The sequence below is a fragment of the Eschrichtius robustus genome, chromosome 1 (genome assembly GCF_028021215.1).
Source record: "Eschrichtius robustus isolate mEscRob2 chromosome 1, mEscRob2.pri, whole genome shotgun sequence".
Taxonomy (NCBI): Eukaryota; Metazoa; Chordata; class Mammalia; order Artiodactyla; family Eschrichtiidae; genus Eschrichtius; species Eschrichtius robustus.
Window position 1 is genome coordinate 77,781,866 of NC_090824.1, and position 15,229 is coordinate 77,797,094.

The following is a 15,229-nucleotide window of genomic DNA, read 5'->3' on the forward strand; positions in this document are numbered from 1 at the left end:
CCAAGCCCTTCAGTGACCATGGAGGACTGGGAACGGGCTGGGCTACCGGGGAGCCTGGGCATCCAACACCTGAGCTCAGCCCTGGGGGCTCACGTGAGGGCAGGGGCTGGGGGTTGCGGGCGGTGAGCGGAGGGGCCTCCAGCCGGCATCAGCCTGGGCCCTGGACCCGGGGAAAGGCCTCACCCTCTCAGTCCTGACCTGCCGCTCAGGAACCCTGTGGCCCACCAGCCCGAGGCTTGTGTCGCCCGCCATGGACTGCCCGGCACACGGCTGGGGTGCCAACGCCACACCTGGATTTTGCACGGGGACCACCTGGGGGCTCGGTGCACAGGAAGACGAGCAGCCCCCAGGCCCCGACACGCCCCTTCCATATCCATCGAGAGGTGCCTGATGGAAGGCCGGCTGTGCTCCTTTTCAAGCCCCAGGGAATTCACACGAACAGCCCTCCCGGCCACGGGGTGCCTGCCCACCGGCTCTGGGCCTGTGACCAGCCCAGAACACAGAAGGCACCGAAGTGGGTGCAGGGAGCTGAGCCGGGGCTGCAGAAGGGCAGACACCACAGCCTGGTCCACAACCGACTGCCCTAGGGCGGGTGAGAACGGGCGGGCAGGCTGAGGGGAGGACAGAGCGTGGCACCGCCTGCCCGCCTGGGCCACGGGGAGAAGGTCGGGGCGCCGCCCGCGCGCTCGCTCCGCTGCCTGGCGTCCTTTGTGGGGGCGAAGGGCCGGAGGCAGGGCTCCCGAGGAGCTCAAAGGCCCGGGAAGGACACACGGGACGGTCCAGAGCCACCCTACCGCTCCAGTGGTGCAGCACCCTCTCTGAATTCCTACTGCCACCAAAACACATCCCTAAGGCCTTTGGGAAGAATCGCTAGGACCCAGGAAGGCAGCCCCCTGCTGTGGTCCAGACTTCAGCAGCTGCCGATGATCAGAGGGAGCCAGCCGGCCGGCCTTGAGCAGGAGGACAGGACACGGGGACAGGGACAGCCACAGCCGGGCTTCCCACAGCTGTGCCCACCGCCAGAACCAGCTCCAGCCAATCACAGCCCCCGAGATGCCAAACAGTGACGGGCGAGAGGCTGGCAGGAAACTGACACCCCCTCACTGGAGAGCCTGCCCGGCCGGGGTGCGGGGCACCATCCCCGTCTGAACTCACCCCACAGCTCAGCCATCTCCCAGTGACCCAGACGCGTCACCACGGCCCCAGGGCTGATCCCCGACCAAGGTCAGAACTCCCCCCAGTGTGACGGCCCCCATGCCACTCCTGTGGTGGAAGGGACGGCAGGCAGAGACCAGGAGTAGAGTCTTTTTATTAACGGCTGCGTTTTCAAAGAACCGTTTTGTTACCAGGAAAGCTCCCCAGGAAGGGATTGCATTAGTGCAACAAGGGGGAGCCTTGATGCCAGGCTCTCCAGACACTTCCAGGTGGAGACTTTTGGCCTAGGCCGGCCGCCGGGGACTCAGGGGCTGGGAGGACACGCGGCCCCTCCCCCGCCCCGACGGGGCGCTAAGGCACCCGGCCCGCCTGGGTGGGCAAAACCCCGTGCCTTCAGCAGGCCGGCGGCTTGCAGCCCTCAACCTGCAGCCCTTTGCTCAGGAGGAAGGCGTCCTGCGTGGGGTCACAACCCAGGAAGAGCTTCACCATGCCCTTGGCATCCTCGGAGCCCCCTGGCCTCAGAATGCAGCTTCTGTAGTCCATGGCAACCTGACGAGAGGGGGTGGGGCTGCAGGAGGGTGGAGCACCCCCTTCACTGAGGGTGTGGGTGTGGCCACCTCTGCTGTGACTCAAGAAAGGGCAGGGGAGCAGGGGGTCCAGGGCAGGGCCCTCAGAGCCTGGCAGGCCCAGGCGGGCGGCACAGGCATCTAGGCCCAGGCCAAGGACCTCCGTGTTGGTCTGCATGGCAGGCTGGCCTCTCACCTTGCCACTCAGGACGCCCTCCCGCTTGAAACGTGTGTGGAACGTGTCCGCGGAGTACACCTCGCTGCACAGGTAGCCATAGGACTGGGCGTCGTAGCTTCCTGCCAGGCGGCCGAAGGTCGCAAGCAGGTGGGTCCCTGGGACACACGCGGAGAAGCTCCTGCCCGGCCCCCTGGCCGCTCCGTGCCCCTTCCCCAGAGAGGGGGCCTCAAAGCAGCCCTGTCTGAGTCCCCTGCCACTAGAGGGAGTATTGGCCCAACACTTCTAGAAAACGGGGACCTTGCGGGCAACTCAGTGGAGGGACACAAATAAATTTTTGCCGACTTTCTGCTGAAGCTCACGAGGGTTCACCCCGAAGCCTCTTACAAGGTCAGCTGCCCGAGGCTCCGAGGGATGAGTCAGGGCTCACCTTCCAGCACGGGGAGAGCGCGGGTTCAAGCGCTCACGAGGGAGTGAACTGCGTCTCCGCACCGACACGCACGGGCAAACCTCGTCGACGCGTTCCGTCCGGGGTATGAAGCCCTCTCCTGCCTCTTCCAGGCTCTCCAGAAAGCACGTGCAGATACGCCCACCCCACCCTCGGACTCCGCGGGCCACAGCTGGAGGGACCAGCCCAGGAACCGAGGCAGGAAGAGGCCAGAGGTCAGCGGGCCTCGGCCAGAGCCCGTCAGTCGGTCCCCCTTCACACACCACCAGAGGATCCTCTTGACCTGGGCAGTAGCCGCCAAGCGACCGCTAAGGTGGGCCCGGCGTGCACTTGGCTACCTGGCGTGGCTGGGACCCCGAGGACCTCCTGGCAGAGGCGGGCATTCTCCTGGGCCGGGTCCGCGGGCATCTGCGTGTGCAGGGCCTTGTCCACCTTGGCCAGGACGATCTGGCGCAGGTTGAAGAGGCCTGGAGGGCGGGAGGAAGGAGACGGGGGGCTGGCACTGTGTGCAGGCCGCGCTTTCCAGCCGGGCGGTCCGGGAGCCCCTTTCTTTTCCCTCGGCCCAACCGCACCGGGGTTGGCCAGCCGGGACTTGATGAGTTGGCCAGCAGCTCTGGGGGACGGCGCTGCCCGTGCCCCACCGAAACTGGCAGCAACGCCAGGGCTTCACAGGGCGCGGCGCTCCCGGCCCCAGAGCCTTCCCTCTGGTTCTCATCACCGGCTGTCGCCAGAGTCGCAGGTAACGTGCCTTTCTTGTCGTTTGTCTTTTTTCCGGCCCTCAGCCATGCAAAGGTGTGAAGCCCTGACACTCGCTGCCACGTGGAGGCACCCTGAGAACACGATGCTCAGCGAGACAAGTCAGACACAGAAGGGCACACAGGGTGTGACCCCACTGAGGGGGAACATCCAGAACAGGTAGATCCACAGAGTCAGAGTGGGTTCCTGGTTGTCAGGGGCAGGGGAGGGGAGGGAATGATAACTAAAGGCGTGAGGGACATTTTTGGGGTGAGGGAAATGTTCCAAAATAGGGCAGTAGTGACGGCTGCACAGCTCAGTAAAGTGTCCCCACGCGCTCCGGTGCAGCCTGTGAGAGCATTGCTCTCAGGACGAAGGGCTGACCGCAGGAAGACTGAAGGAGCACTGGGTCCTGGGCCCAGACGCTCAGCTGGGGACACCCCCGCCCCCCCGGTGGGGAAGTCCCTGGGACTTGCTGAGCCTCCACCGAGACTGGCAGCAGCCCCAGGGCCTCACAGGGCACGGCGCTCCCGGCCCCAGAGCCTACCCTCTGGTTCTCATCACCGCCTGTCACCAGACTTGCATGCAACGTTCCTTTCTTTTCTTTTGTCTTTTTAAAGGCAACTCTTGAATACACGTATTTAACATGCAGGGAACCAGTCCTGACTCCTTGATCTGCGGCTTCCAGGCTCCAGAGTCTCGAGGACATCCACTTCCATTTTTTTACACGCCCTGTGCGTGGGGTTTGATGATGGAAACTGACACCGAGGGCGTCACCACGTGCGGGGTGACATCAGCGGAAGAATCCCGTGGCGAGGGCCTGCCTGAGAACCACGGGAGAGCCCGGGCCCTCCCCGCCCCCTGCCTGCAGCCCCGCGCCCGCATCCACCTGGGAGCGGAGCTGGTGCATCGCTTGCCAGAACTCATGGAAGTAGGTCTCCAGCTCATCATGCTGCAACAGGGAGGGCGGGTTGGGCGTAGACTTGGTGAAGTTGGCCACCATGGCCGCGATGGCAATCTGGCGCCTCCCATCCTGCTGCAGGCAGCCCGGCTGCAGGCCAAAGCAGGCCATGTGCCCAGACTTCCCTTCCCTGGGGAGGGACGCGGGTGAGGCCCCACTTCCACAGAGGAGCCCTGGCCCACGGCCGACAGGTTCCCCCACGCATGCACCGAGGGTAGAGGTCCAGGTAGAACTTGCCGATGGATGACCTTGTCCGCGGCCGCGTCCCGGACCGTGTAGAGCCTCACATCTCCGTGACACACGGCACCCTCCTCCAGGTCGAAGGTCAGCCCCAGCAGCTCCTGGGAGATGCCCAGCTACCCGCGCGTGACCACCTGCATGGGGAAGGACTCATCGAGCAGGTACTGGTCCACGTGGTAGCGCGTCTCCTCCCCCTGGTTCATGTAGCAGCACAGGTCCTAGACGTTGATGGGCCCGTCAAAGTGCAGGCCCCGCCTCTGGCACTTGGCCTTCTTTAGGTCCAGGATCACGGCCGCTCCTGCTCCCCGAGGGGCTTCAGCTTCTGGGCCAGCTCATCTGCGGGCGGAGGGGAGAGGTTCGGCTATGTCCCTGTGGCAGCCTCCCAGCCGCCACCCACCCCACGCCCCTCGAGGCAGAATGAAGGGTTGGGGAAGGCGACCCCCAAGGGCTGACACAGTCGGGTCTCAGGCAGCACCACGTCCAGTCAAGGTCCGCCTGACCCTCGGGGAGGCGGGGTTACCTAGGAAAGTGGCCACCACCTGGCTGGTCTTGGCCATGTTCATCTCCAGCACGGAGTCGGCACGCGTGCTGAACCCCAGCAGGCGGGACTTCTGAGCCTGCAGCCTTACCAGCTCCCCGAGGATCGCGCAGTTCTCCTGGAACCCAGAGACGGCCAGCGCTGGGGACCGTGGGCCACGCCCTCCCCACGGGCCCCGGGCCAGGTCTCTGAGGACGGGCAGGGCTCTCAGGCCACTGGCGGGCACAGCCAATCCCCCTCCCTCCTCCTCCTGGCCCGGATTTCTAGACACTTTGGTGCTGTCCTAACACGTGGTCTTTATGAACACAGGTCCTTTTGGGACCAGAAACGGCGTGAACCGTGATGAGCTCTAAGGCCAAGGGCAGGAAGAAATGTGACCAGGCTCTCCAGGAGCCACCCAGGGGCCTCCCCGGGCTCAACAATACAGACTCGGCTGCCGTGCAGACAGCAGGTCATCCCCACGGTGCCCGAACACCCAGCCCCATGGACGGCGAGACGCCTGTTGCTGCAGGTGGCCCGGGGCTGGCTGGTGAGGCCCTGCCCCAGGCGGGCGTACGCCACCTTCTCTGGGGCCACCTCTCCGGCTCTGCGGTGGGGTTCTCCTGGGAGCCCCCAGTCACCACAGGACCAACGTGGCCTGTCTGCAGCCCAAGAAGGTGGGGACACAGGACTGTCCCCCATGCCCCCCACATCACCCACGAGGCCGAGCAAGCACCAGTGGTGTCTGCGGGGAAGATGAAGGGCTCACGCACAGCCCCCATCTACTGAAGATGCTGAACAGGAGAAGCACAGACTGCAGCCACACGCGGTATGGACCAAACGCAAGTGTCCTTGCAGGAACCGATGTCTGAATGTCAAGGCCATACCCGGGCCACAGTGAGAAGGCCCAGACCCCACGCAAGGCACAGAGAGGAGATGGGGGGAACATCTGCGAATCTGAGCTCATCGGGCATCACCCCAGAAGGAGAGGGAGAGGAGGAGGGAGAGGGAGAGGGAGAGGGAGGGAGGTACAGACGTCTCTCCCTTCCCTGGGGGTTCTCTAGTGCAGCCAAGGCTGAAAAGCACTGCATTTCGGGAGATGGGTCCTCGTGGAAAAGTTAAATAGTAGCTCATGGCATTATCGACACATATTAAAAAGGCCCCAAATCTTGGGGAGTCAGGGAGGGGAGCTGGCGGCTGCCTCGTAAAGGAGGAGAGATTGGGCGTCAGAGGAGGTGCCTGTGCAGCCCGCCGCCGCTGCCCAGGACCCCGCAGACTTCATCTCCCAGCTGTGGTCCCGGGCTGGAAGGCAGCGGGGAGGTCAAGCCGTCCAAGCATCAACGTTGACTTCAGGGCTGATCTAAAAGGCGCCTGGTGTTTGTTGAAGCAGAAGAAAGAGAAAGCAGTGGGGAGAGGAGGGGAGGGGGAGGGAGCCCCCATCAGCCCTTCTCCCTCTCTCCCTCTCTGTCTCCCTCTCTCTCTCCTTCCCTCCCTCCCTCTACCTCCCTGCTTCTCACTCTCACTCTCCCTCCATCTCTCCCTCTGCCTCTCTCCCTCTCCCTCTTTCCCTCTCCCTCTCTCCCTGTCCCCCTTTCCCTGTCCCTGTTTCCCTGTTCCGCTCTTCCGATACCTCATTCCCTCTCCCTCTCTCCCTCTCTCCCTCTCTCCCTCTCCTGCTCCCTCTCCCTCTCCCTCCACCTCCTTCCATCTCCGGAGAGGGTGCCTGCTTCCTTCTCTGTCTCCCTCTCTGGAGAGGGAAGGAGGTGGAGGGAGAGGGATAGAGGGAGGGAGGGAAAGACAAAGGTGTCTCTCCCTCCCTCCCTCCCTCCCTCTCTCCCTCCCTCTCTCCATCTCCCTCACTCCCTCCCAGAGATGGAGAGACAGAGGAAGAGGCAGAGACAAGGGAGAGGGAGAGGGAGAGGGAGAGAGAGGGGGGAGGGAGGGAGAGAGAGAGAGGTGTCTTCCTCCCTCCCTTTCCCTCTCTCCCTCCCTCTCTCCCTCTCCTGCTCCCTCTCCCTCTCTGGAGAGGGAAGGAGGTGGAGGGAGAGAGAGCAGGAGAGGGAGGGGGGAGAGGGAGAGAGAGGGGGAGAGGGAGAGAGGGATAGAGGGAGGGAAGGAAAGACAAAGACGTCTCTCCCTCCCTCCCTCTATCCCTCTCTCCCTCCCTTTATCCCTCTCTCGCTCCCTCTCTCCCACTCCCTCGCTCCCTCTCCTCCCTCTCCCTCTCCCTCCGTCTCTCCATCTCCCTCACTCCCTCCCAAAGATGGAGAGACAGAGGAAGAGGCAGAGACAAGGGAGAGGGAGAGGGAGAGAGAGGGGGGAGGGAGGGAGAGAGAGAGAGGTGTCTTCCTCCCTCCCTTTCCCTCTCTCCCTCCCTCTCTCCCTCTCCTGCTCCCTCTCCCTCTCTGGAGAGGGAAGGAGGTGGAGGGAGAGAGAGCAGGAGAGGGAGGGGGGAGAGGGAGAGAGAGGGAGAGAGGGATAGAGGGAGGGAAGGAAAGACAAAGTCGTCTCTCCCTCCCTCCCTCTATCCCTCTCTCCCTCCCTTTATCCCTCTCTCGCTCCCTCTCTCCCACTCCCTCGCTCCCTCTCCTCCCTCTCCCTCTCCCTCCGTCTCTCCATCTCCCTCACTCCCTCCCAGAGACGGAGGAAGAGGCAGAGACAAGGGAGAGGGAGAGGGAGAGAGAGGGGGGAGGGAGGGAGGGAGAGAGAGGTGTCTTCCTCTCTCCCTTTCCCTCTCTCCCTCCCTCTCTCCCTCTCCTGCTCCCTCTCCCTCCCTGGAGAGGGAAGGAGGTGGAGGGAGAGAGAGCAGGAGAGGGAGGGGGGAGAGGGAGAGAGAGGGAGAGAGGGAGGGAAGGAAAGACAAAGACGTCTCTCCCTCCCTCCCTCTATCCCTCTCTCCCTCCCTTTATCCCTCTCTCGCTCCCTCTCTCCCACTCCCTTGCTCCCTCTCCTCCCTCTCCCTCTCCCTCCGTCTCTCCATCTCCCTCACTCCCTCCCAGAGACGGAGGAAGAGGCAGAGACAAGGGAGAGGGAGAGGGAGAAGGAGAGAGAGGGGGGAGAGAGGGAGAGAGAGAGAGGTCTCTTCCTCCCTCCCTTTCCCTCTCTCCTTCTTCTCTCCCTCTCTCCCTCTCCCTCTCTCCCCCCTCCCTCTGCTCCTCTCCCTCATCTCTGCCTCTCCCTCCATCTCTCCCTGTCTGAGAGGGAATGAGGGAGCGGGAGAGACGGAGGGAGAGGGAGAGACGGAGGGAGCGGGAGAGACAGAGGGAGGGAGAGGGAGAAGGAGGGAGGGAGAGGGAGAGAGGAAGGGAAAGGGCGAGGGAGAGGGAGGGAGGGCGAGACATCTCTCCCTCTCCCTCTCCCTCTCCCTCCCTTCCTCTCCCTCTCCTAGAGGGAGGGAGGGAGAGGGAGAGACAGAGGGAGAGGAGAGGGAGGGAGCGAAGGAGAGGGGGAGTCGGAGAAGGAGGTAGGGAGAGGGAGAAGGAGAGAGGGTGCCTGCTTCCCTCTCTGTCTCCCTCCCTCCCTCTCCGTGTCCCTCTCTCCCCCCTCTCCCTCTCCCTCTGTCTCTCCCTCTCTGGGAGGGAGAGAGGGAGAGGGAGCAGGAGGGAAAATGATGGAGGGATGGAGAGGGAGAGAGGGTGAGGGAGAGAAGGAGAGGAGGAGGAGAGAGGCAGAGGGAGGGAGGAAGAGACCTCTCCCTCCCTCCCTCTGCCTCCCTCCTTCTCCTCCCTCTTCTCCCTCTCTCTCCAACTCTCCCTCTCCCTCCGTCTCTCCATCTCCCTCACTCCCTCCCAGAGAGGGAGAGACAGAGGTAGAGGCAGAGCGGAACACGGAAACAAGGACAGGGAAACAGGCACAGGGAGAGAGGCAGGGACAGAGGGAGAGGAGAGGGAAGAGGGAGGGGAAAGAGGGAGAGGAAAGAGAGAGAGGGAGGGAGAGAGGGAGAGACAGATGGAGAGAGAGGGAGGGAGAGAGAGAGAGGGAGAGGGAAAGAGGTAGAGGGAGAGCAGAACAGGGAAAGAGGGACAGGGAGGGAGAGAGGGAGGAGAGGAAGCAGGGAGAAAAGAGAGAAAGAACACACCATCTACATTTCTGTCAGATGACACCGGGGATCCTTACACAACCAGGAGAAAATAACACAGGGAGGCTCTTTCTCAGCTGGAACTGGCACTGCAGAGGGGGCCAAACACCACCAGGCTGGCCACACATGTCCAGCCGCCGCTCCAGCCCCGTCAGCCGTGAGTCCGGTCACCAGGGCTCTGAGTGTCTGCTCCAGGGAGCTGGGGTTCACCCTCTCACCGGGGAGGCCGGGCCAAGACCGCGGGGCCCCGGGCTGGACACATAGGGGGAAAAGCATCCCCACAGGACAGCTTGTGCGAGCAGATTCAGCTGCCAGATTCTAGAGGCCCGGGACCACCCTGTGGCCCGTGAAAAACAGGAGGCCACGAGGGTCTTGCATCGTGATTCCTGTCCGTTGGACTGTAAAGTTTATGTAGGGAATCTTGCAAACAGTGGTAACAAGGCTGAATTGGAACGAGATTTAGGCTATTACGGACCACTCTGAAGTGTGTGGGTTGCTAAAAGCCCTCCCGGCTTCGCTCTTGTTGAATGTGAAGATCCCCGAGATGCAGCCGATGCTGTCCGAGAACTAGATGGGAGAACACTATGTGGCTGCCGAGTAAGAGTGGACCTGTCGAATGGGGAAAAGAGAAGTCGAAATCGTGACCGCCTCCTTCTTGGGGTCGTCGCCCTCGAGATGATTATCGGAGGAGGAGTCCTCCACCTCCCACACATCTCCAAGATGGAGAGCCTTCTCCGTCAGCCAGAGCAGGTCCCTTTCTAGATATAGGAGAAGAGAGAGATGACTGTCCCAGGAGAGAAATCACAAGCCGTCCCGATCTTTCTCTAGGTCTCCTAGCCGATCTAGGTCAAATGAAAGGAAATAGAAGACCACTTTGCAAGAGGAGTGGTGTACAGGCAATAACTTCATTTGACAGGAGTATGTACAGAAAATTCAAGTTTGGTTTGAGACTTCTGAAGCTTGGTGCACTTTTTAAATGTTTTAGTTGTTCACATTTGTTTGTCTCTTGGGACAGTGACCCATAAAGGTGTCATTCTCTATGGTTTGAAATGGGTCACATGAGGCATGTGATATGAAGAATTGTTACCTTCCAATGTTCCCTTAAGCAAAATTGAATTTGCTTTGAATTTTTGGTCTTGCCTAGACTGATAATAAAACTTTAACTCCTGCCCACCTAAAGTGTGATGTTTACTATTATGGAAACAACACTGGCAAAAGTGTAAAAGACTTTCTGTAGCTGGGATATGGTATGCAGCTGTAGTTAAGCAAGCAGTCTTTAAAAGGTGCTGTGAACACAAGCCAGCAGGTAAAAATGAAAGCCACACCCTTACCCTAGATTAGAGGTTTAAAAATTCCACTAGTCTTCACACGGGACAAGAGGTTGTCCAGGGAGTTGAGAATCTAAGAAGTTTCAAGGAAGTTAGTTTACCTTTGAGTTAGGTCATAAGTCCCCTCTGTGATTGCTGTACATGAATACATAGCTCTTTGTAATATTTTTTGGAAATCTGAGATGATCAAGATACCAATGTCCTGCCGGATTAAGAGTATTGTAGAGCTGAACTTTGAGTTACTGTGCAATTTTTTTTTTTCATGCTGTCATTTGTAATATGTTTTGTGAGAATCCTTGGGATTAAAGTTTTGGTTGCAAAAGAAAAGAAGAAAAGAAAAGAATCCGCCTGCCAGTGCAGGGGACACAGGTTCAAGCCCTGGTCCGGGAAGATCCCAGGTGCCGCAGATCAACTAAGCCCGTGGGCCACAACTACTGAGCCTGCGCTCTAGATCCTGGGAGCCAGAACTACTGAGCCCCCACGCACAACTACAGAAGCCCGCACGCAACGAAGACCCAATGCAGCAAAAAAAAAAAAAAAAAGACGCTACTGGCCAGGTGATCAAGGGTAAAATCATTTGTCATAAGTCCCGTTGATGGTGTGTATCCTTGATGTGACCTGAGGAGAATGGCATTTTTATCTCTGTCTGGATCTTCCGCCCCAAACCCCATAACTCCAGACCAACCATAAGAAAACATCAGAAAACAAACAGACAAACAAATTGAGGGACAAAATACCTGACCAGTCCTCCTCAAAACTTTCAAGGTATCAAAACCCAGGGACATCTGAGAAATGTCACAGCCCAGAGGAGACTGGGACAGAAAAAGGATGTTAGGGGAAAACTAGGGAAATGCTAATGAAGTGTGGACTTTAGTTAATAACAATGTATCCATCTTGGTTCCTTAGTTGGATAAACATGTCATACTAACGTACTAACGTGTTGGAGATAGGGTTACTGGGTCAGGGTCCACGGCACTCTACACTCTGTACAGATCTTTGCCACTTTTTTGTAACTCTAAGCTATTCTAAAATTAAGCGAGTACTGAACAGAGATAAGAATGTTATTTCCCTGATTTGAACATGCCTGAGTTTCTTTTCATGGTCACATTTTTGCTATCTGGATGTGTCTTGGAATCAGTAGCAAAGGAGAGTTGCCAGCCCCTGGAAAGATGTGGGTGGTTTGCAGGTGGCTTGCTCTGGAGCTGAAGACCACGGTGGGAAGTCTGCAGCCTCGGGCTGCACTTAGAACCATGGGAGGGGATGGGCCAGCTCAGTTAGGGATGGAACCTATAAGTAAAACTTTTTTCTTTTCCATTATGGCTTATCACAGGATGTTGAATATAGTTCCCTGTGCTAGACAGTAGGATGTTGTAGTTTATCCATCCTATATTTAATAGTTTGCATCTGCTAACCCCAAACTCCCAATCCAACCCTCCCTCACTCTTTCTCCCCCTTGGCAACCACAAGTCTGTTCTCTATGTCTGTGAGTCTGTTTTTGTTTCGTAGACGAGTTCATTTGTGTCGTATTTTAGATTTCACATATAAGTGAGATCATATGATATGTGTCTTTCTCTTCTGACTTACTTCACTTAGTATGGTAATCTCTAGGTCCATCCACATTGCTGCAAATAGCATTATTTCATTCTTTTTATGGCTGGATAATATCCCATTGTATATATGTACCACATCTTCTTTATCCATTCATCCATCAGTGGACATTTAGGTAGCTTCCATGTCTTGGCTATTGTAAATAGTGCTGCAATGAACATTGGGGTGCATGTATCTTGTCTTTCTTTTTTTTTTTTCTTTCTTCCTTTCTTCCTCCCTTTCTTTCCTCCTTTCTTTCTTTCTTCCTTTCTTCCTTTATTTCTTTCTTCCTTTCTTTCTTCCTTGCTTCCTTCCCTTCTTTCTTTCTTTCTCTCTCTCCCTCTCTCTCTTTCTTTCTCTCTTTCTTTCTTTTTCTTTCTTTCTTTCTTTTTTTTTTTTGTCACACAGCATGTGAGATCTTAGTTCCCTGACCAGAGATGGAACCCATGCCTCCCGCACTGGAAGCACGGAGTCTTAACCACTGGAGCACCAAGGAGATCCCAGGGGTGTGTGTATAGTTTTGAATTAGAGTTTTCTCCAGATCTATGCCCAGGAGTGGAATTGTGGGACCCTATGGCAGCTGTATCTGTTGCTGCACGTCTCACATCAACCACCTGCACTCCAATCCTTGCTCTCAACGTCATCTTTGGGGAACCCAACCTGCGACAGGGACCTTGACAAGAAGAAATGGCTCAGGGAAAAGCTACCTGCACAGGGAGGAGATAGAGGCCATCGCCCCTGGGGTGCGGCGCGGAGAGTGGGCACAGAGATTTGTCATTTCACCCCCGATGCCCATCTCAGCCCTCCTGGCTGCCCCACTCTAGGTCACCTCGGGATACAGAGGTGACCCGGTTAGAGTCCCTGCCTGTGCAGGAATCTGGGGGCACCAGCGGGTCTGAATAATATTAGTGCAGGGTCTCCCCTGCGGCACTGGGGTTATTCGGGGCGGGTCATCCTCTGCTGAGGGCCCCTCCTGGGCACTGTGTGGGGTTTAGCAGCAGCCCTGGCCACACCCCTTTGATTCCAGGGGCCCCTCCCCCCCAGTTGTGACAACCACAGATTTTCCCCACACATCACGGAAGAACTGGGTGAGGCGGGGGCAGGATGGCCCTGGGCGAGGACAGCTGTGTTGAAGCAACCAGCCTGGCCCAGGGCAAGGTCTGCCCCAATCCCGTCAGCGCCTGCATTTAGACCTGCCCCTTTCCTCTCCCACCTCCTCTGCCCTGCAGTGGTCTCCGAGACATCATCGCCATGTGATAAATCACACCTTCTCAGTCGACTGTTTGCTGCCCTCGCTAGAACGTGAGCTCTTTGAGGACAGGGATGCTGTTATGTCCCCAGCACCTAGAAGAGTGTCTGCTGTGTAGTAGATGCTTCATAAATACTTGCTGAATAAAGGAGTTGAATAAAGGGATGAGTGGATGGATGAATGAAGGTTACAATGGAAGGAGGGGGGAGATTCCCTTTCTGGCTCTCGGGGGTTGGGAGATCAAGTGAAAGATCCGTCCTAAATAGGCTGATCAGCCTTCTGGGGTTCCCCGGGACTGAGGGTTTCCCCAGAGTTCCAGCGCTCAAACCTGAGCGGTCCTGGGCAAACTGGGGGCGGGTGTTGGTCACCCTATCTAAACACAGTAACAATTCCAGCTGCAATAGCAATGGCCAATGACCTCTATGGTCTTATTGACCATGCACAGTTCTTTACCTGGCAGGGAAGGGTGGGCCGGGATGGGAATTCTGGTGATCCAGGGCGGGTGAGGGCACACCCCGGGCTTGTGTAGGGGAGTCCAGGAAGGTTCTGGAGGAAGTGACAGTGACACAGGGGGGAGGGAGGAGTCTAAGGAAGAACATCCCACATGACAACGTGTGCCAATGGCCCTGGGCCCAAGGTCACACCTGACCAGGGCTTGCCTTTTTTTTTTTTTCTAATTTACTTTTTCCCACATGGATATGCAATTGTCCTAATGCCATTTATTGAAAACTCCTTAATTTCCCCACTTTCTGTCATATCAAGTTCTCATAGATCTGTTTCTGGACCTTTATTCTATACCATAGAGCTATACGTCCCATCCTTGCACGACTAGGGCTGTTTCATCACTATAACTTTATTTTTTATTCATTTATTTTTCTTGGCCATGCCGTGCGGCATGTGGGATCTTATTTCCCTGACCAGGGATCGAACCCGCGCCCCCTGCCAGTGGAAGCTCGGAGTCTTAATCACTGGACCTCCAGGGAAGTCCCCAGGGTTTGCTTTGACATCCATCGAATGGTGGCAGGTGGGCACGGGGAGCAGCTGTCTGTGAGCCATCCTGTGTAGAAATGCAGGCTGGAGGGGAGGACAGATGGAGCGGGAGGGGAAGAAGCGGAGGAGGGAGGGAGGGCGGGCGAGAGACAGACAGAGCATGAAAGCTGAAAAGAGCTCCTAGTGCCGGGAGCCTTGGAGCCAGAGCCTGGGAGCCAGGGTGACTGGCTCTCCTCCCTGGTGTGTGTGTGTGTGTGTTGCGGGGGGTGGCTATGGGCTTCTCAGGCTGGGAATGGGGTGCACAGAGCAGGGACGGAGCAGGGACCCTTCTCTCTGGGACCTCGTGGGCCATCCTCAGCTCACAAAGCTGAGCCACTCCTGGCCCTACGAGTGGGGGGGCTTATCCTCCCTGTCCCCTGGATCACACCCCCTCACACACAACTTCCCCGTGTGTGTTCCCAGCAACCAAGAGAATCTGTTTTTAAAAGATTTGGGGGAGGGGGGTAAACATACAAACAAGAGCAGAATGGATACTTTTTCAGAATGTGAATGGCTCTGTGTAAGCCCACCCCCAGGGTAACCACAGTCCTGACCTCTAACACCCTTGACGAGTCAGCCTTGGTCTGGGCTTGCGGACCCACAGAAGCTTCCTCATCCCCTCCTTCAGATCCCGTCTCTCCCTTGGCGTCTTTGTGAGAAGCACCCGGGGAAGTGGGACTGCTAGGCTGTACTGCTGCTAGAACTCCACCTGGGCTCCACCAGGCTCCAGCCCCCCACCCTGTGCACCTCTCTGACCCTGAGGCACCTCAACTGGTAGCAGCCGCATCACCTTCCCTCCTGGGACTTGTGACACTTAAGGGAGACACCGCAAGGACAAGCCTTTGGCTCCCTGGCTGGCAAAGAGCAGGTGCTCAATTGTCATAAGTGTCCGTATCAGTGAGGGTTCTCCAGACAAACAGAAGCCATAGGGTGTGTGTGTGTATATACACACACACGTACATATGTACATGCGTACAAAAATATACAGCAGTGTATCTATGCAGTATGCATACACACATATACACATATAGTATATACAATACACACCTACCTGTATACACACATATAAAAGGCATAGTTTGTATATCTACAGTATGTATACACACATATGCACATAACATATACAATACCCACATACATAGACACTATACATACACACAT